The sequence below is a fragment of the Heptranchias perlo genome, chromosome 37 (assembly GCF_035084215.1).
Source record: "Heptranchias perlo isolate sHepPer1 chromosome 37, sHepPer1.hap1, whole genome shotgun sequence".
Lineage (NCBI taxonomy): Eukaryota > Metazoa > Chordata > Chondrichthyes > Hexanchiformes > Hexanchidae > Heptranchias > Heptranchias perlo.
Window position 1 is genome coordinate 1173547 of NC_090361.1, and position 22195 is coordinate 1195741.

Consider the following 22195-nt stretch of genomic DNA (forward strand, 5'->3'; position numbering starts at 1 on the left):
TATCCCATCCAATATTTCACACTCCTCCTTAACTACAATCTCTGCATCGTCCCTCTCTTTTGTGAAGACAGACGCAAAATATTCATTAAGCACCATACCCACATCGTCCACCTCCACACACAGGTTACCTTTTTGGTCTCTAATAGGCCCTACTCTTTCCTTAGTTATCCTCTTGCTCTTTATGAATTTATAAAACATCTTTGGATTTTTCTTGATTTTTACTTGCCAGTATTTTTTCACGGCCTCTCTTTTCTTTCCTAATTTCCTTTTTATTTCACCCCTGCACTTTCTATACTCCTCTAGGCTTTCTGCAGTATTGAGCTCTCGGTATCTGACATAAGCTTCCCTTTTTTGCCTTATCTTACCCTGTATGCTCCTTGATATCCAGGGGGCTCTAGATTTGGGAGTCCCACCCTTTTTCTTTGTGGGAATATGTTTACTCTGAACCCCTTTAATGCCTCCCACTTGTCTGACACTGATTTACCTTCAAGTAGCTGTTTCCAGTCCACTTTTGCTAAATCACTTCTCAGCTTAGTAAAATTGGCCTTTCCCCAATTGAGAACTTTTACTCCTGTTCTATCTTTGTCCTTTTCCATAACTACTCTAAATCTAACTGAATTATGATCACTACCACCAAAATGCTCTCCCACTGATACCCCTTCCACCTGCCCGGCTTCATTCCCTAAAACTAAGTCCAGAACTGCCCGCCCTCTTGTTGAGCTTGCTATGTACTGGTATAAAAATTCTCCTGAATGTATTTTAAGAATTCTGTGCCCTCTATACCTTTTACACTGATTGTATCCCAGTTAATATTAGGGTAGTTGAAATCCCCGACTATTACTGCCCTATTGATTTTGCACTTCTCAGAAATTTGCCTACATAATTGCTCTTCTATCTCCCTCTGACTGGGGATCTATCCTTTTGGCCTCATTTGATGGTCCTTCTAACATATCATCCCTCCTCACAGCCGTAATTGTTCCTTTAACCAATATTGTCACCCCCCTTCTCCTTTTTTATCCCCTTCTCTATCTCGTCTGAAAACCCTGTAACCAGGAATGTTGAGCTGCCATTCCTGCCCCTCTTTAAGCCATGTTTCAGTAATAGCTAAGATATCGTACTTTAACATGTCTATCTGTGCCCTCAGCTCATCTGCCTTATTCACTAGACTCCTCGCATTGAGGTATATACCATTAAGCACTGCCAAACTCCTTTATTGTCTATTTTCTAACCCTTGTTTCCTCTGCCCTCCAAACTCGCTCACTAATTTTCTGCCTTCCATTTCCAGCTCTGCTTCTCTCCCTTCTGAACCTAAGCTCAGGTTTCCATCCCCCTGCCAATCTAGTTTAAATCCTCCCCAACAGCGCTCACAAACCTCCCCACGAGGATATTGGTCCTGGCCCTGTTGAGATGCAACCCGTCCGGCTTATACAGGTCCCACCTCCCCCAGAACCGGTCCCAATGACCCAGGAATCTAAAGCCCTCCCTCCTGCACCATCTCTCCAGCCACGCATTCATCTGCTCTATCCTCCTGTTTCTATACTCACTGGCGCGTGGCACTGGGAGTAATCCGGAGATTACTACCTTTGAGGTCCTGCTTGTGGTGGTGTCTAAAATAACAATCCAGTTATTTGTGATCGTTTTCTTACTTGTTGCACAAGTGACTGAGCAAGAACATGTTTTATTTGTTCAGCTTCATCTGATTTAATGCCTTGAATGAACGTTTTTGATAATTGTATTGTTATAGAAGGACATGGGTCAGTCTCAGGCCAGTCTGTGCAGTCAGGGCAGGTATAAATCTTGCGGTTGGTGATGAGTGAAGGTATCTGTCGGCCGTGTGCAGCCCCTGTGCTGTTTGTGCCGCTGACTCATACATTGACTCTGCTGATGATTGTGATTACTGCTGAGGGCTGGGCTGTAGGAGCATTGTTCACCATCACACAGCGACTGCCAGCTGAGTTATAAAATGTCTCTTATTTCCCATTCAGTTGACAGCAGTGTCTGTGATTGTTGAAGAAATGGTTTACACTGGTTCACATCTACCAGTGCCCCTTCCCTTGGCTGTTAGATTCTTCTCTCCACACTTCTTCAGTGGAGTAGACACTTCCCGCAAAACGATGGCGACCGTGAGAAGGCGCAGGTATCTACCCCACCCACCCAGATCCATTCCTGGGGGATTCGGGTCCATCGTGCAGGACAGCTCTGAGGTTGAAATAGAACAGGAAGAGGTAATTAGGTGAAGTTTGGTTTTAACGGTCTGTAGACTTCAGGATTTCCACTAGAAAGAAAGAGAGAAAGAGTGAACTTGCATTTATATCGTGCCTTTCACAAACTCAGGACGTCCCAAAGCGCTTTACAGTCAGTGAGGTACATTTGAAGTGTTGTCACTGTTGAAATGTAGGAAACGCGGCAGCCAATTTGCGCACAGCAAGATCCCACAAACTTCAATGTGATAATGACCAGATAATCTGTTTTAGTGATGATGGTTGAGGGATAAATATTGCCCAGGACCCCCGGGAGAACTCCTCTGCTCTTCGTCGAATGCCATGGAATCTTTTACATCCACCTGAGAGGCCAGACAGGGCCTCGATTTAACGTCTCATCCAAAAGACAGCATCTCTCTGCTCTAAGGAGAACACTCCCAGCCTCTCCAGTCTCTCCTCATAACTGAAGTCTTTCATCCCTGGTACCATTCTAGTAAATCTCCTCTGCACCATCTCTAAGGCTTTGACATCCTTCCTAAGCCTCCGCTGCTGCCGCACTTTATATCCCCACCGCTCTCACTGTGCTCTCTCCGCTGCTCCTTTATTCCCCGATCTCCGCTGCTGCCGCACTTTATATTCCCACCGCTCTCACTGTGCTCTCTCCGCTGCTCCTTTATTCCACAACCGAGGCCATCACGCACCCCTTGTGCACTCAGTGCTTTTTGCCAGGCATCTGTTGGGTGCGCCCCCACCTGCAGCCGTTTGGGAGCGATGGCCTGACCCAGTCCATTTCTTGCATTAACAGGTCTGGGATATATATTTTTAACAAACACCAATCCCTGCCACTGTCAGTGGGGCTGAGTATAGTTCTGGAGCTGGTAGTTGTCAGTAGAGTATTTGAATCTGTGCAGTGTAATCCTTGAAGTGAGTCGAGGCACTTGTGTTCGATGCGATTCTGATCCCTGTGGTGATATAGGACACGGTGTCACTCAAGTTGATGCTATCTGCGTGGCAGCACTTGGCCTGTCAATGGGGCTCAAGGCTTTGTCCAGTGATTGAGGCAGACAGTAAGGCCCCACTTCAGACACAAGCACTGGGGCAATTCTGGACTTAGTTTTAGGGAATGAAGCTGGGCAGGTGGAAGGGGTATCAGTGGGAGAGCATTTTGCTGGTAGTGATCATAATTCAGTTAGATTTAGAGTAGTTATGGAAAAGGACAAAGATAGAACAGGAGTAAAAGTTCTCAATTGGGAAAAGGCCAATTTTACTAAGCTGAGAAGTGATTCAGCAAAAGCGGACTGGAAACAGCTACTTGAAGGTAAATCAGTGTCAGAGCAGTGGGAGACATTCAAGGAGGAGATTCAAGGGGTTCAGAGTAAACATGTTCCCACAAAGAAAAAGGGAGGGACTCCCAAATCTAGAGCCCCCCCTGGATATCAAGGAGCACACAGGGTAAGATAAGGCAAAAAAGGGAAGCTTATGTCAGACACCGAGAGTTCAATATTGCAGAAAGCCTAGAGGAGTATAGAAAGTGCAGGGGTGAAATTAAAAAGGAAATTAGGAAAGCAAAGAGAGGGCATGAAAAAATACTGGCAAGTAAAGTAAAGGAAAATCCAAAGATGTTTTATAAATACATAAAGAGCAAGAGGATAACTGAGGAAAGAGTAGGGCTCATTAGAGACCAAAAAGGTAACCTATGTGTGGAGGTGGATGATGTGGGTCTGGTTCTTAATGAATACTTTGCGTCTGTCTTCACAAAAGAGGGGGACGATGCAGAGATTGTAGTTAAGGAGGAGGAGTGTGAAATATTGGATGGGATAAACATAGTGAGAGAGGAAGTATTAAGGGGTTTAGCATCTTTGAAAGTGGATAAATCGCCAGGCCTGGATGAAATGTATCCCAGGCTGTTAAAAGAAGCAAGGGAGGAAATAGCGGAGGCTCTGACCATCATTTTCCAATCCTCCCTGGATACAGGCGTGGTGCCGGAGGATTGGAGGACTGCTAACATTGTACCATTCTTTAAAAAGGGAGAAAAGGATAGACCGAGTAATTATAGGCCAGTCAGTCTAACCTCGGTGGTGGGCGAATTATTGGAATCATTTCTGAGGGACAGGATAAATCATTATTTAGAAAGGCACGGGTTAATCAAGGACAGTCAGCATGGATTTGTTAAGGGAAGGTCGTGTCTGACTAACTTGATTGAATTTTTTGAGGAGGTGACGAGGAGGGTCGATGAGGGTGACATGTTTGATGTAGTCTACATGGATTTTAGCAAGGCTTTTGACAAGGTCCCACATGGCAGACTGGTCAAAAAAGTCCAAGCCCATGGGATCCAAGGGAATGTGGCAAATTGGATCCAAAATTGGCTCAGTGGCAGGAAGCAAAGGGTAATGGTCAATGGGTGTTTTTGTGACTGGACGACTGTTTCCAGTGGGGTCCCGCAGGGCTCAGTACTCAGTCCCTTGCTTTTTGTAGAATATATTAATGATTTGGACTTGAATGTGGGGAGCTTGATTAAGAAGTTTGCAGATTATACAAAAATTGGCCTTGTGGTTGATAGTGAGGAAGAAAGCTGTAGACTGCAGGAAGATGTCAATGGACTGGTCAGGCGGGCAGAAAAGTGGCAAATGGAATTCAATCTAGAGAAGTGTGAGGTAATACATTTGCGGAGGGCAAACAAGGCAAGAGAATACACAATAAATGGGAGGATACTGAGAGGTGTAGAGGAACAGAGGGACCTTGGAGTGCATGTCCACAGATCCCTGAAGGTAGCAGGACAGGTAGGTAAGGTGGTTAAAAAGGCATACGGGATACTTTCTTTTATTAGCCGAGGCATAGAATATAAGAGCAGGGAGGTTATGCTGGAACTGTATAAAACACTGGTTAGGCCACAGCTTGAGTACTGTGTACAGTTCTGGTCACCACATTACAGGAAAGATGTGATTGCACTCGAGAGGGTACAGAGATTTATGAGGGTGTTGCCAGGACTGGAGAATTTTAGCTATGAGGAAAGATTGGATAGGCTGGGGTTGTTTTCTTTGGAACAAAGGAATCTGAGGGGAGATTTAATTGAGGTGTATAAAATGATGACTGGTCTAGATAGAGTGGATAGGGAGGACCTATTTCCCTTTGCAAAGGGGTCAGTGACCAGGGGGCATAGATTTAAAGTAATTGGTAGAAGGATTAGAGGGGAACTGAGGAGAATGTTTTTCACCCAGAGGGTGGTGGGGGTCTGGAACTCACTGCGTGAGAGGGTGGTCGAGGCAGAAACCCTCAACTCATTTATAAAGTACCTGGATGAGCACCTGAAGTGCTGTAACCTCATTCCCATCTGGTGACCCCATGTGGAGGTGGGGACAGGACTGGAGCAGGCTCCGCCGTGAGGTTCTGACCAGATACCCTGCTGACTCTCACATAGGGAGAGTGGACTGTCCTGCGATGTGTTGCAGGGCTGCAGCTGCGGTGGAACTCACCCCCAGCAAGGACCAAGTGCTGGAAAGTGGGATTAAGCTGGATGGCTCATTTTTGGCCGGCGTGGACCCGATGGGCTGAAAGGCCGCCTTCTGTGCTGTAACTTTCTATGATTGTATGAGCCTCAGCTACGGCAGGCAATTTGCACTCGACAATTCTGAAGGTGCTAATTCTTGCTGGGGGTCAGTCCCACCACAGCTGCAGCTCTCCAACACATCGTAGGACTGTCAGTAGGGTATCTGGTCAGAACCTCACGGCGGAGCCTGCTCCAGACCTGTCCTCACCTCCACATGGGGTCACCAGATGGGAATGAGGAGTGGAATCAGGAGCTGACTTTTTTTCTCCTCCCGTCCCTTGCTCACGGGTACTGAGGCCAACAGCTCCCTGAGATCAGCGCAGACGAAGAGTTGAACCTGAGACCTGCCTGTTCTGCGTTCTTGGCTACACATTGCCTCCGCTAGCTGAGGCATCAGCGGTGTTAAATATACATGGCAAAATAGCACAACAATCCCAATTTCTCCAGCCTGTTTTGTTAGGCCCTGTTTGACTGTCTGGGTGAATGCCTGTGATACTGTGAATGTGCTGTGATCTGTGTGATCCCGTTGAGTGGATGGGAGATTGGTGCTGACACGCACGGTGCTGTCTGTCCCAGAGGCAGTGAAATGATGCATTTCAGTTTGAGAGCTGTCTCCTCATTGCAATCATATCTTCACCTTCCCAACACTGACCTTTATATCAGCGTCTGTGCTGACCTCACGCACTCTGTACTGTGTGCTGCAATTTCCATTCTAAGGGTATTTTAATGCTGTATTTTTGAGTGAATTTTGTGCTTATCGAGGTAAGAGAAATCAGGCACTAGTGTCAACTTCAAGAACTCCAGGGCAGGTACAGCATGGGTTAGATACAGAGTAAAGCTCCCTCTACACTGTCCCATCAAACACTCCCAGGGCAGGTACAGGGTCAGATACAGAGTAAAGCTCCCTCTACACTGTCCCATCAAACACTCCCAGGGCAGGTACAGGGTCAGATACAGAGTAAAGCTCCCTCTACAATGCCTCATCCAACACTTCCTTTTTTTGGAGTGCAATGACTGTTGTTATGGAGACAGAAAGTTTAACTTGTTCAAGAACCATAAAAATTGCAGCACACAAAGAGGCCACTCGGCCCACCCTGCCTGTCCCTGTGCCAGCTCCATGTTAGAGTCTCTACTTCCATTTCCCTGCTCTTCCTCAAATCTATTATTATTTTTCCTTTTCAAATTTTAACCTAATTCCTCTTAAATGCCATGACAGACTTGGCTTCGATTGCATCTTGTGGTAATGTATTCTATATTCTAATAATTCCCTGTGTGAAAAGATTCTTCTCCTCTCCCCCTTTATGCTTCGAGTATTAACCCTGAGTTTATTCACTGACTGGTGGAAATAATCTTTTACTGTTTATCTTCTCAAACCTATTCATAATTTCCGTACTCCTGTTCGATCTTCCCTTATTCTTCTCTGCTTCGGTGCGCACAGCTGTAGCTTTTCAGGGTAACTGTCAGCTGGGGAATAATTACCTCGTAAATGTGTCCTGTCTGTGTGTTCAACATATCTGTACAAATAGCAAGGAGAGGATATTGCTCTCCTGTGATATTTTAATAATATTATTAAAGTGTCTTCCCTATCGTTACAGTACCCACCACTCACTAACACACACACACACATTACGACAACAAAAGCTTGCATTTATATAGCGCCTTTAATGTGGTAAAACGTCCCAAGGCGCTTCACAGGAGTGATTATCAAACAAAATTTGACACCGAGCCACATAAGGAGATATTAGGACAGTTTAGCTTTATTAAAGAGGTAGGTGTTAAGGAGCATCTTAAAAGAGGAATCATAGAATGGTTACAGCACAGAATGAAGCCATTCAGCCCATCGAGCCTGTGCCGGCTCTTTCTAAGAGGAGAGAGAGGCGGAGAAGTTTAGGGGGGAATTCCAGAGCAAAGGCCCTAGGCAGTTGGAGGCACGGTGGGGCGAAGGGAGTGGGGGATGCACCAGAGGCAAGAGTTGGAGGGCCGCAGAGATCGCGGAGGGTCACAAACACTAATACACACATACCAACACACACACTAAACACAAACACACACACCAACACACACACTAAACACAAACACACACACCAACACACACACTAAACACAAACACACACACCAACACACACTAATCACAAACACACACACCAACACACACTAAACACAAACACACACACTAAACACAAACACACACACCAACACACACTAAACACAAACACACACACCAACACACAAACACACACACACACACTCAACACAAACACAACACACCGACACACTCACACACACACACACTAACAGCTTGTGGTCACTGTCCGAAGGAGTTCCCCCTGGTCCATATCTTATACACTTTCTTGGGCCATTTCCAAATACCAGGTCAAGATGAATGTTGCCTCTTTTGGCTTCCTTGAGCACTGTGTCAAGAAACAGTCCTGCATCACATCGTCAACACCGATTCTAAACTACTTGGGTATTCCCAGTTTATATTAGGTTGATTAAAGTCTGCCATTCACGTAACTTTCCTGTTCTCATATACCCTTTCTATCTCTTCATGGAGAAAATTGTCCTCCTTATGCTGACCATGTGATCCAAAGCATATTCCCAGTGATTTTTAGCATTAGTGATGTCTACCCAGAATAGTTCATTTTTTAGCTTTATATCCATCATGATCAACGTACACTGTACAAGTTTGAAAGACTTGAGAATGAGTTCATTCAGAGCAAATTTCCTTGTGTCTACTGGGGAACATAGGAACAGGAGTAGGCCATTTAGCCCCTCAAACCTGTACTTCCATTCATTGAGATCATGGCTGATCTGTGACCTAACTCCACATACCCGTCTTAGCCCCATATCCCTTAATACCTTTGTAAGGAATCTTACAACACCAGGTTATAGTCCAACAGTTTTATTTGAAAATCACAAGCTTTCGGAGGCTTTCTCCTTCGTCAGGTTAGCTTGTGATTTTCAAATAAAACTGTTGGATTATAACCTGGTGTTGTAAGATTCCTTACATTTGTCAACCCCAGTCCATCACCGGCATCTCCACACCTTAATACCTTTGGTTAACAAAAATCTACCAATCTCAGATTTAAAATTAACAATTGAGCTAGCATCAACTGCTGTTCGCGGAAGAGAGTTCCAAACTTCTACCACCCTTTGTGTGTAGAAGTGTTTCCTAACTTTACTCCTGAAAGTCCTGGCTCTCATTTTTAGGCTGTGTCCCCTAGTCCTAGACTCCCCAACTAGCGGAAATAGTTTCTCTCTATCTACCCGATCAGTTCCCCTTAATATCTTGAAAACTTTGTTCAGTCACCCCTTAATCTTCTAAATTCCAGGCAATACAGCCCTAGATTGTGTAATCTCTCCTCATAATTTAACCCTTGGAGTCCTAGTAAATCTATACTGCACTCCCTCCAAGGCCAATATATCCTTCCTAAGGTACGGTGCCCAGAACTGAACACAGTACTCCAGGTGTGGTCCAACCAGGATTTTGTACAGCTGCAGCATAACTTCTGCCCCCTTGTATTCTAGTCCTCTGGATATAAAGGCCAACATTCCATTAGCCTTTTTGATTATTTTCTGTATCTGTCCATGACATTTTAATGATCTATGTACATGAACCCCTAAGTCTCTTTGGAGCTCCACTATTTTGAGTTTTTCACCATTTAGAAAGTACTCTGTTCTATCCTTTTTAGGTCCAAAGTGGATGACCTCACACTTGCCTACGTTGAAATCCATTTGCCACAGTTTTGCCCATTCGCTTAATCTATTAATATCTCTCTGTAATTTTATGCATCCATCTACACTGCTTACAATGCTGCCTATCTTTGTGTCATCGGCAAACATGGATATGTGGCTCTCTATCCCGTCATCTAAGTCGTTAATAAATACAGTGAATAGTTGAGGCCCCAACACAGATCCCTTGTGGGACACCACTAGTCACATCCTGCCAATTTGAGTACCTGCCCATTATCCCTACTCTCTGTCTCCTGCCGCTCAGCCAATTTCCTAACCAGGTCAATAATTTGCCCTCAATTCCATGAGCTTCAACTTTAGCTAACAGTCTCTTATGTGGGACATTATCGAATGCCTTCTGGAAGTCCATATAAATAACATCCATAGACATTCCCCTGTCCACTACTTTAGTCACCTCTTCAAAAAATTCAATCAGGTTTGTCAGGCACGACCTACCTTTCACAAATCCGTGCTGGCTCTCTCTGATCAGCTGAAAATTTTCAAGGTGTTCAGTCGCTCTATCCTTAACTACAGACTTTAGTAATTTCCCAACAACAGATGTTAGGCTAACTGGTCTACAATTCCCCAGTTTCCTTCTCTCATCTTTCTTAAATAGTGGAGTGATGTGCAATTTTCCAATCTAAAGGAACGGTTCCAGAATCAAGAGGATTTTGGAAGATTATTGTTAGGGCTTCTGCAATGTTCTCATCTACTTCCTTTAAAATCCTGGGATGGAAACCATCTGGTCCTGGGGATTTGTCACTCTTTAGAGCCATTATTTTCTTCATTACTGTTAATTTGCTTACGTGAGTCCCCATCCCTGATTCAAAATTAGTTTTCTTGGGGTGTCCGGCATGCTAGCCTCTTCCCCTATTGTAAATACTGACGCAAAGTAATTATTTAACATGTCCGCCATTTCCTTATTTTAATTTACAATATCACCATTATCAGTGTTTAAGGGGCCCACATTGCTCTTGACCACCCTCTATTTCCTAATATAATTGTAAAAGTTTCTTGTGTTGATTTTGATATCTGTTGCAAGTTTCTCTTCATACTCCCTTGTTGTAGCTCTTACTATCTGTGTTGTCACCCTTTGCTGTTCTTTGTATCTCTCCCAGTCGCCAGAATCTGTGCTTTTTTTTGCGTTTTTGAATGCTTTTTCTTTTAGTTTGATGTTGTTCTTTTACCTCTTTTGTCGTCCATGGCTGTTTTTTTTGGCAAGTAGAGCTCTTGCCCCTTAGGGATATAAACTGGTTCTGTATCACGTTAAATTCTTTTTTGAACACTCCCACTGATCTTCTGTCGTTTTACCCATTAACAGATTTGCCCAGTTTACTGTGGACAGTCTCTGTCTTGTCCCGTTAAAGTCGGCCTTACCTAAATTTAGAATCTTAGTAACCGATACGGGTTTCTCCCTTTCAAACACGACGTTGAACTCGATCATATTATGATCGCTATTAGATAAATGTTCACACACCGTTAGGCTGTTAACTAAATCTGGCTCATTGCTCATTATTAAATCTAATATGGCCTGCCCCCTTGTTGGTTCTAGGACATATTGTTGCAGAAAGCTGTCCTGAACACACTCAAGAAATTCACTAACTTTCTGACATGAGCTCGTCTGCTTATCTCAATCAATATGAAAGTTAAAATCCTCCATTAAAACCACTCTGCCTTTGCTACATGCTTGTCTAACCTCTGCATTTATACATTCTGCCACTTCACAGCTGCTACCAGGGGGCCTATACACAACTCCCACTACAGTCTTAAATCCTTTTCTACTTCTTAATTCTACCCATAAAGTCTCCTCTGCCTGCTTACCTCTCGTTATATCCTCCCTTATCATTGAAGTAATTTCATCCTTAATCACGAAGGCTATTCCTCCGTCTACCAGTTTCCCTCTCCTTCCCATAGACCTTATAACCTGGTATATTCAGTTCCCAGTCCTGACCGTCTTGCAGCCATGTCTCAATAATGGCCACCATGTCGTACCCTCTAAGTGGAATTTGGGAAGTCTTCATAACTATATCCGTTACAGAGATAAACTTGTAATGGCAAAGCTAATTAAACATGTATAAGACCCCAGGGCTGTTTGCGAATGGTTCTTCCTATAGAACGTTGAGAGTTTGAGCGAACAGCACCTTCCAGTTCAGGAGCTCTGCGTGCCAGTTTGATGAGGGAAGTGCTGTCATTGGAGAAATGAAGGTTATCCAGATATAAGAGAGTCTCACAGTTCAACTCACCTTCATGGGCCTTGACTTTCTTACTGCACAACATGCTTTTATCATGTTCTATCCATGTCACAGAATATGCAATTTAGAGTATATTTTTGTAATTATAAAGGTGTGGAAACCACTCGATTTGAGGACACTAATTGTAGCACAAGATTTTCCCCAGTGACACTTTTCGTACGTCCAAACAGTTAAGCAGAGGTTTTCATGGCACAAGTCTGAATGGGTCAGAGAATTGGAGTCGGCCTTTTACCTCTGGACCTGACTTTGAATTCATTGTTTTATGGGACAGTGTAGAGGGAGCTTTACTCTGTACCTAACCCGTGCTGTACCTGCCCTGGGAGTGTTTGATGGGACAGTGTAGAGGGAGCTTTACTCTGTATCTAACCCGTGCTGTACCTGCCCTGGGGAGTGTTTGATGGGACAGTGTAGAGGGAGCTTTACTCTGCATCTAACCCGTGCTATGCCTTCCCCGGGGAGTGTTTGATGGGACAGTGTAGAGGGAGCTTTACTCTGTATCTAACCCGTGCTGTACCTGCCCTGGGAGCGTTTGATGGGACAGTGTAGAGGGAGCTTTACTCTGTACCTAACCCATGCTATACCTGCCCTGGGAGTGTTTGATGGAACAGTGTAGAGGGAGCTTTACTCTGTATCTGACCCTGTACCTGCCCTGGGAGTGTTTGATGGGACAGTGTAGAGGGAGCTTTACTCTGTATCTAACCCTGTACCTGCCCTGGGAGTGTTTGATGGGACAGTGTAGAGGGAGCTTTACTCTGTATCTGACCTGCCCTGTAGAGGGATCTATTGATATTGTACCTGACCTGATGCTGATACTGGGTCCCTGAAATGTAAACTGTTTCATTCCAACATTAACATCCTTCCTTTTCATGAACATAAAATTAATTAGTTTATCAATAAACCATCATTAAAACTCTTCGCAGCTCAAAGCCAGGATGGAACGGGGAGCACACAGGCTGATTTATTCCATGTCCTGTTGGCTAACAGATCTATCCATTCGGTCCCCTTTCACAGGGGAGTGGGTCGTGACGTACAGCCTCCTAAGTAATAATTATAACAAGTCCCCCTCTGCCTCCCACCCCCTCCAAGGGTCTGCTCAGGATACAGTCTGTATCACAACATGAGATGCAACTCACTGTGTCACTGAACCTGGGAACCCTCAGTTTACAAGGTATAAAGGTGTCAGTACGATGTTACCTGTCATTTTAATGCTACCGGCCTCTGCTCCAGTTGTTAGCTTGTGTTATTTGTTTCACTAGTAATCGATAGAGCACAGGATGATTTAATGACCACACACTGTTGTTCACCCACATTGTTCACTTGTTGACGAGCAAGCGAAAATTCAACCAAAGTTCCTTAAGAACAAGATTTACTCAAAAAATTAAATTAAGCCACCACGACAGGAGTCAAAACAGTCACATTTTGCGTGAACTTGTTTTCAACTCGTGTCCTATCCTGCCCAGCTATCCTTTCAAATTAATGAGCAGGTTTAGTTGTGAATTGGACAAGGATGGAATCAGGAAGCCGTGAAATTCAAGACAATTGTAAGGGGTAATATCCCTTCAATCTGTGCCTGCGACTCTGGTCTGATGTGTCTGCGACTCCACATCTGGTGTGTCTGCGACTCCTGGTCTGATGTGTCTACGACTCCACATCTGGTATGTCTGCAACTCCACATCTGGTGTGTCTGCGACTCCTGGTCTGATGTGTCTGTGACTCCACATCTGGTATGTCTGCAACTCCACATCTGGTGTGTCTGCGACTCCTGGTCTGATGTGTCTGCGACTCCACATCTGGTGTGTCTGCGACTCCACATCTGGTGTGTCTGCGACTCCACATCTGGTGTGTCTGGGACTGCACGTCTAGCGTGTTTGAGCATCAAAAGCTGTAGATAAATAAAATTATTTAAAAACCAAAACACGGAGCAGCTCTGAGTTCTGAAGCCAAAACAGCAAACACACAGACCCTGCTCCACATGTTCAACTGGCTGGCCCAGGAGGCGGCTAATGTGATGGCAGATCACAAGACTCAAGAAAAGCGACGTTTGTGCTGTTGTCAGAAGTGACGACCCCGGGCTATTTATACTGTGAGTGCTGGCGACGGAGGAGGATCTTGTATCTGACACTGACGATCTCTCAGAGCCTCTAAAAACAATCATCTCAGCTTCTCTGCTGACGTGGGTTCAGCCTTGCAATATCACCAGAGCTGACGGCAGCTCACCAGCTGTCATCAAAACATAAGAAATAGGAGCAGGAGTCGGCCATACGGCCCCTCGAGCCTGCTCCGCCATTCAGTCAGATCATGGCTGATCTTCGACCTCAACTCCACTTTCCTGCCAGATCCCCATATCCTTTGATTCCCTTAGTGCCTAAAAATGTATCTATCTCAGCCTTGAATATACTCAACGACTGAGCATCCACAGCCCTCTGGGGTAGAGAATTCCAAAGATTCTGAGTGACGAAATTCCTCCTCATCTCAGTCCTAAATGGCCGACCCCTTATCCTGAGACTATGCCCCCTAGTTCTAGACTCTCCAGCCAGGGGAAACAGCCTCTCGGCATCTACCCTGTCAAACCCCCTCAGAATCTTATATGTTTGAATGAGATCACCTCTCATTCTTCTGAACTGCAGAGAGTATCGGCCTATTCCACTCAATCTTTCCTCACAGGACAACCCTCTCATCCCAGGAATCAATCTAGTGAACCTTCATTGCACCGCCTCTGAGGCAAGTATATCCTTCCTTAGGTAAGGAGACCAAAACTGTACACAGTACTCCAGGTGTGGTCTCACTAAGGCCCTATACAATTGTAACAGGACTTCTGCACTCCAGCCCCCTTGCAATTAAGGCCAACATACCATTTGCCTTCCTGATTGCTTGCTGTACCTGCATATTAACTTTTTGTGTTTCTTGTATGAGGACACCCAAATTTCTCTCAACACCAACATTTAATAATTTCTCATCATTTAAAAATTATTCTGTTTTTCTATTTTTCCTACCAAAGTGAATGACCTCACATTTCCCCACATTATACTCCATCTGCCACCTTCTTTCCCACTTACTTAACCTGTCGATATCCCTTTGCAGACTCTTTGTGTCCTCCTCACAGCTCACTTTCCCACCAAGCTTTGTATCAGCAAACTTGGATACAGTTCACTCGGTCCCTTCATCTAAGTCATTAATATAGATTGTAAATAGCTGAGGCCCAAGCACCGATCCTTGTGGCACCCCACTAGTTACAGCCTGCCAACCTGAGAATGACCCGTTTATCCCTACTCTCTGTTTTCTGTCCTTTAACCAATCCTCTATCCATGCTAATATATTACCCCAACCCCATGAGCCCTTATCTTGTGTAACAACCTTTTATGTGACACCTTATCGAATGCCTTTTCAAAATCCAAATATACTACATCCACTGGTTCCACTTTATCTACCCTGCTAGTTACACCCTCAAAAAATTCCAGTAGATTTGTCAAACACGATTTCCCTTTCATAAAACCATGTTGACTCTGCCTAATCATATTATGATTTTCTAAGTGCCCTGATACCACTTCCTTAATAATGAATTCCAGCATTTTCCCAACGACCGATGAGAGGCTAACAGGCCTGTAGTTCCCTGTTTTCTCTCTTCCTCCTTTTTTGAATAGCGGGATTACATTTGCTACATTCCAATCCACTGGGACCGTTCTAGAATCTAGAATTCTAGAATCTGTCCCTGGGCTACCTGACATTGGGAGATAAAACACAGCACTGAACATTAATACATGTTTTTGATATATATTAAAGACCTGGACTTGGGTATCGGGGGAATAATTTCAAAGTTTGCAGATGACACAAAGGTTGGAAGTGCAGTAAACAGTGAGGAAGACAGTAGTAGACTTCAAGAGGACATAGACAGGCTGGTGAAATGGGCAGAAACATGGCAGATGTAATTTAATGCAGAGAAATGTGAAGAATGAGGAGATGCAATATCAACAAATGGTACAATTTTAAAGGGGGTGCAGGATCAGAGAGGCCTGGGGGTTTACATACTCAAATCTTTGAAGGTGGCAGGAGAAATTGAGAAGGCTGTTCAAAAAGCAGGCTTTATAAATAGAGGCATAGAGTACAAAAGCAAGGAAGTTATGCTTTACCTTTATAAATCACTGGTTAGACCTCAGCTGGAGGATTGTGTCCCAAATTAGAGCCAGACCTTTCAGGAGTGAGATTAGAAAACATTTCTACACACAAAGGGTGGTAGAAGTTTGGAACTCTCTTCCGCAAACGGCAATTGATGCTAGCTCAATTGCTAAATTTAAATCTGAGATAGATAGCTTTTTGGCAACCAAAGATATTAAGGGATATGGGCCAAAGGCAGGTATATGGAGTTAGATCACAGATCAGCCATGATCTTATCAAATGGCGGAGCAGGCACGAGGGGCTGAATGGCCTCCTCCTGTTCCTATGTAATTCTGGGCACCGCACTTTAGGAAGGATGTGAAGGCTTTAGAGAGGGTGCAGAGGAGATTTACTAGAATGATACCAGGGATGAGGGACTTCAGTTATCTGGAGGAGCTGGGATTGTTCTCCTTAGAGCAGAGGGAGGTTATGGTGAGATTTAATAGAGGGGTTCAAAATTTTGAGGGGCTTTGATAGAGTAGACAGGGAGAAACTGTTTCCACTGGTAAGAGGGTCGGTAACCAGAGGACTCAGATTTAAAATAATTGGCAAAAAAAGGCAGGGGGGAAATGGGGAGAATTTTTTACTCATCGAGTTGTTCTGATCTGGAATGCGCTGCCTGAAAGGGCGGTGGAAGCAGATTCAATAATAACTTTCAAAAGGGAATTGGATAAATATTTGAAAATGAAAAATCTGCAGGGCAGTGGGACTAATTGGATAGCTCTTTCAAAGAGCCCGCATAGGCACGATGGGCCGAATGGCCTCCTTCTGTGCTGTACAGTTATATGAACACCAGCAGTCCCTGGACTATCTGACACAGTGTGTAATAAATCACAGCACTGAACACCACTCAATACACAGCACCAAACACCGCTCAATACACAGCACCAAACACCGCTCAATACACAGCACCGAACACCGCTCAATACACAGCACCAAACACCGCTCAATACACAGCACCGAACACCGCTCAATACACAGCACTGAACACCACTCAATATACAGCACCAAACACCGCTCAATACACAGCACCGAACACCGCTGAATACACAGCACTGAACACTGCTCAATACACAGCACTGAACACCGCTCAATACACAGCACCAAACACCGCTCAATACACAGCACCGAACACCGCTCAAAACACAGCACCAAACACCACTCAATACACAGCAACAAACACCGCTCGATACACAGCACTGAACACCGTTCAACGTGCAGCACCGAACACCGTTCAACACGCAGCACCGAACACCGCTCAACACGCAGCACCGAGCACCGCTCAATACACAGCACCGAACACCGCTCAACACGCAGCACCGAGCACCGCTCAATACACAGCACCGAACACCGCTCAACACGCAGCACCGAGCACCGCTCAATACACAGCACCGAGCACCGCTCAATACGCAGCACCGAGCACCGCTCAATACGCAGCACCGAACATCGCTCAATACACAGCACCGAACACCGCTCAACACGCAGCACCGAGCACCGCTCAATACGCAGCACCGAACACCGCTGAACACGCAGCACCGAGCACCGCTCAATACACAGCACCGAACACCGCTCAATACACAGCACCGAACACCGCTCAACACGCAGCACCGAACACCGCTCAACACACAGCACCGAACACCACTCAACACGCAGCACCGAGCACCGCTCAATACGCGGCACCGAGCACCGCTCAATACACAGCACCGAGCACCGCTCAATACACAGCACCGAACACCGCTCAACACACAGCACCGAACACCGTTCAATACACAGCACCGAACACCGCTCAACACGCAGCACCGAACACCGCTCAACACGCAGCACCGAGCACCGTTCAATACACAGCACCGAGCACCGCTCAATACGCAGCACCGAACACCGCTGAACACGCAGCACCGAGCACCGCTCAATACACAGCACCGAACACCGCTCAATACACAGCACCGAACACCGTTCAATACACAGCACCGAACACCGCTCAACACACAGCACCGAACACCGCTCAACACGCAGCACCGAGCACCGTTCAATACACAGCACCGAACACCGCTCAACACGCAGCACCGAACACCGCTCAACACGCAGCACCGAACACCGCTCAACACGCAGCACCGAACACCGCTCAACACGCAGCACCGAACACCGCTCAATACGCAGCACCGAGCACCGTTCAATACGCAGCACCGAACACCGCTCAACACGCAGCACCGAGCACCGTTCAATACACAGCACCGAACACCGCTCAACACGCAGCACCGAGCACCGTTCAATACACAGCACCGAACACCGCTCAATACACAGCACCGAACACCGCTCAACACGCAGCACCGAACACCGCTCAACACGCAGCACCGAACACCGCTCAACACGCAGCACCGAACACCGCTTAATACACAGCACCGAACACCACTTAATACACAGCACCGAACACCGCTCAACACACAGCACCGAACACCGCTCAATACACAGCACCGAGCACCGTTCAATACACAGCACCGAGCACCGCTCAACACGCAGCACCGAACACCGCTCAACACGCAGCACCGAACACCGCTCAATACACAGCACCGAACACCGCTCAACACACAGCACCGAACACCGCTTAATACACAGCACCGAACAGCGCTCAATACACAGCACGGAACACCGCTCAATACACAGCACCGAACACCGCTCAATACACAGCACCGAACACCGCTCAATACACAGCACCGAACACCGCTCAATACACAGCACCGAACACCGCTCAATACACAGCACCGAACACCGCTCAATACACAGCACCGAACACCGCTCAATACACAGCACCGAACACCGCTCAATACACAGCACCGAACACCGCTCAATACACAGCACCGAACACCGCTCAATACACAGCACCGAACACCGCTCAATACACAGCACCGAACACCGCTCAATACACAGCACCGAACACCGCTCAATACACAGCACCGAACACCACTCAATACACAGCACTGTCAGCTGTCTGCAGTCGGTTTTAGCTGGAGAATTGCCGTTTCAAGTCTCAGGTTGCACAGAGTTTATTTTGATGAAGTAGCTTGATCCAAGTTTAATCATTCACAGTGGCAGGTGAATTAATTATACATGATTTCTGATGGCAGGTGACAGCCAAGGAGAGAAAAATAACACCCCTCACTTATATATTGTTATCTGTGCAGGAGTGTTTGTGTGTGTGTCTCTGTCTGTCTGTCTGTAAAATCTCAATTCCCTGTTCAGTGCTTAAGCAGTAATGTACCTGAAATGTGCAGCTGACTGCAAAATGGGGAAATAGAGCTGTAAATGGAATTAAGAAGCAGACGGCAGAGATGTGGGGCTGGGAACACCTCCTCCAGTGTCAGATACTTGCATTAAATCCTGAAGATTCCAGATGGTGGAGAAATCCCAATTTATCCATTATTTATAGGTTTTAACACTATTTATTGTGGGTATCAGGAACATATGTTTCAAGTTTCTTTGAATTCACTTCACCCCAAACTGGTGTCTTTTTACAACATTTATTTTAGAATGTTTCCCTCCAATTATCTTCTCTGCTTCTCTCTCTTCTCCTCTTTCCAGAAGGTGCTAACTCTTGCTGGAGTGCAGGGTGTGCTACAGGCACTCTCTGGTACTTCATCCTAATGACCATTGCTAAACTGCACAGTGAGCATTGACAAGCTACTCAACCATGGGTGCATCACAGCACAATCTGATCCTGTCCTCACCCAACACCCGCTGTCCAATGGGGATGATGGATAGCACTTACCTCCTTAGTCATTGGGGGAGGTGGTGGTGCTGGGGGTTTAGTCTTTGAAAATGAATTGTTTTGTACACAGCAATCACACAGCGTGTTACACAGCGTCTCCTCCCATCCTACTTATATGGCCAGCTGACTCTAAGCTCAAATGGTCCAAATCGAATGGCACTGCCCACCTCATAGTCTTTGGTCACATGAGACCTGTTACAGGTTCCATGGGAGTCACACAGTCACATACTTCCAGTTCTGACGAAAGGTCTTTGACCTGAAACGTTAACTCTGTTTCTCTCTCCACGGACGAGGCCTGGCCTGCTCAGCTTTCCAGCATTTTCCGTCTTTATTGCAGATTTCCAGCATCCGCAGTATTTTGCTTTTGACATATTTCCAACCTGTCGGCTGTTTCTCTGGGCAGCGATAAGCTGCCGAGCCTCATGAATTCTTAATGAAACCCCCCCACTCTGGGGGCAGTAGGAGTCCTTACCATACACTAACCCTTCGAGAGCCTGTGTATAACAACTTGTACCCCTGAGAAACAAGCTGCGTCCAACTGCACTCACATGTGGTAATATACTGGGTACCGAACTGTAAATCTGAATTGCAGTATCCTGCTCGGCATCACTAAAGCTTTATTGATGTGTGTTGTAATGCCGATTATGAGGTAGCTGTTAACTAATTGAGATGTAACTGTGTGATAATCAGCTCTCAGGCTGTCTTATGCGATGTGCTAGAATTTTACCCTGTCCCTAAAACAAGATTCAAATCCAGACTTTAAGTCGGAGTTCTGCTCTCTCTCATTCTTCATGGAACCATTGGGCGTTGCTCCGCCCAGTTTGTGATTGTCCATAATTTGCATTCATTGGATAACATTACTCAAAGAAACTAATAAAGGAGTTAGTCAGGGTCCCCAGCACCTGTGTACGGAGCTAACTCAGTTACGGGGGTCATTTTCAACTTTCCCACCTGGGCACTGAAGTCACAAGTCCCCAAACCCCCACAGAGTTCGGAGGTCAAGCAGGTTGTTTGACTAACAGAATCTTTCTGAATTCAAACACACAGAACCCTCACTCCAGGGCCCTGGATCCTCGCTCCTACATCGGTGTACGATTTATGCAGCATAATGTGCTCTTCACAGCATTTCAATGTAGGCAGCAGGCCCGACCCGCGCAGCAGGCCTGACTCAGCACAGCAGGCCCGACCCGTGCAGCAGGCCCGACCCGTGCAGCAGGCCCGACTCAGTGTAGGAGGCCTGACCCGCGTAGCAGGCCAGATTCACACAGCAGGCTCAGCTCAACGTAGCAGGCCTGATCGATGTAACAGGCCTTTAACATAGCAGAGGGATTTCACAGGACTAAAGCATCGGGCTGTGTACATGGCATCTAACTGAGTTTCCCCAGAATGTAATGGCAAGCAGAATAAGCTTACATGGAAAGTGAAAAACTTCACATAGTCCACAAGTTTCCTTTCTCAGGAGTGGGCTGGAATCTCTCGGTGTGTGACTGCCACCAAAAAAACAGGGGACAAATGTGATAAAACAGAAAGCCTCCACTCAGATTAATCCCAGTCAGAAAAGAAAATTATGGGGGAAAGAGTTGTCTATCAACGTGTGATACTATCGTCAATCAGCCTGTGCTGTCCCAGAGAGTGAAAGGCCACGGGGAGGGGCGGCAGCTGGTTGCTTTAGTCAACCACCTGTCCTCCATTGACTGAGGCAGCACAGGCTGGCAGATTATATTGCTCAATTAAAAGCTGCCTTTATTCTAGTGGCATATGTTAAAATGAGCCTTCCCTCTTTGATGAGACCACAGTGTACAGGTGAGCGAGCAGTAATGCACAGGTGGTGGTACTTGGTGACAGCCGTGCCTCAGTGGGGAGCACTCTGGCCTCTGAGTCAGAAGGTCGTGGGTTCAAGTCCCCCCTTCAGAAACTTGTAGCACAAAATCTAGGCTGACACTCCCAGTGCAGTACTGAGGGAGCGCTGCCCTGTCGGAGGGGCAGTACTGAGGGAGCGCTGCCCTGTCGGAGGGTCAGTACTGAGGGAGCGCTGCCCTGTCGGAGGGTCAGTACTGAGGGAGCGCTGCCCTGTCGGAGGGTCAGTACTGAGGGAGCGCTGCCCTGTCGGAGGGTCAGTACTGAGGGAGCGCTGCCCTGTCAGAGGGGCAGTACTGAGGGAGCGCTGCCCTGTCGGAGGGTCAGTACTGAGGGAGTGCTGCCCTGTCGGAGGGTCAGTACTGAGGGAGTGCTGCCCTGTCGGAGGATCAGTACTGAGGGAGCGCTGCCCTGTCGGAGGGTCAGTACTGAGGGAGCGCTGCCCTGTCGGAGGTCAGTACTGAGGGAGCACTGCACTGTCGGAGGGTCAGTACTGAGGGAGCGCTGCACTGTCGGAGGGTCAGTACTGAGGGAGCGCTGCCCTGTCGGAGGGTCAGTACTGAGGGAGCGCTGCCCTGTCGGAGGGTCAGTACTGAGGGAGCGCTGCCCTGTCGGAGGGTCAGTACTGAGGGAGCGCTGCCCTGTCGGAGGTCAGTACTGAGGGAGCACTGCACTGTCGGAGGGTCAGTAC

At 46.4% G+C, this 22195-nt stretch overlaps 1 protein-coding gene and 1 long non-coding RNA gene across 2 annotated transcripts in view; one reads left to right on the top strand and one right to left on the bottom strand.

Annotated features, from left to right (window-relative positions):
• pde4a (phosphodiesterase 4A, cAMP-specific) overlaps positions 1 to 22195 on the top strand; it is a 245506-nt gene that overhangs the window by 101729 nt on the left and 121582 nt on the right. The gene's annotated exons all lie outside the window — the stretch shown is intronic.
• Positions 1663 to 13712, bottom strand: LOC137304260 (uncharacterized). Its single transcript, XR_010958532.1, has 2 exons — positions 12927 to 13712; positions 1663 to 2199 (listed from the first exon to the last, which is right to left on the bottom strand). It is a non-coding gene; the product is annotated as an uncharacterized lncRNA (long non-coding RNA).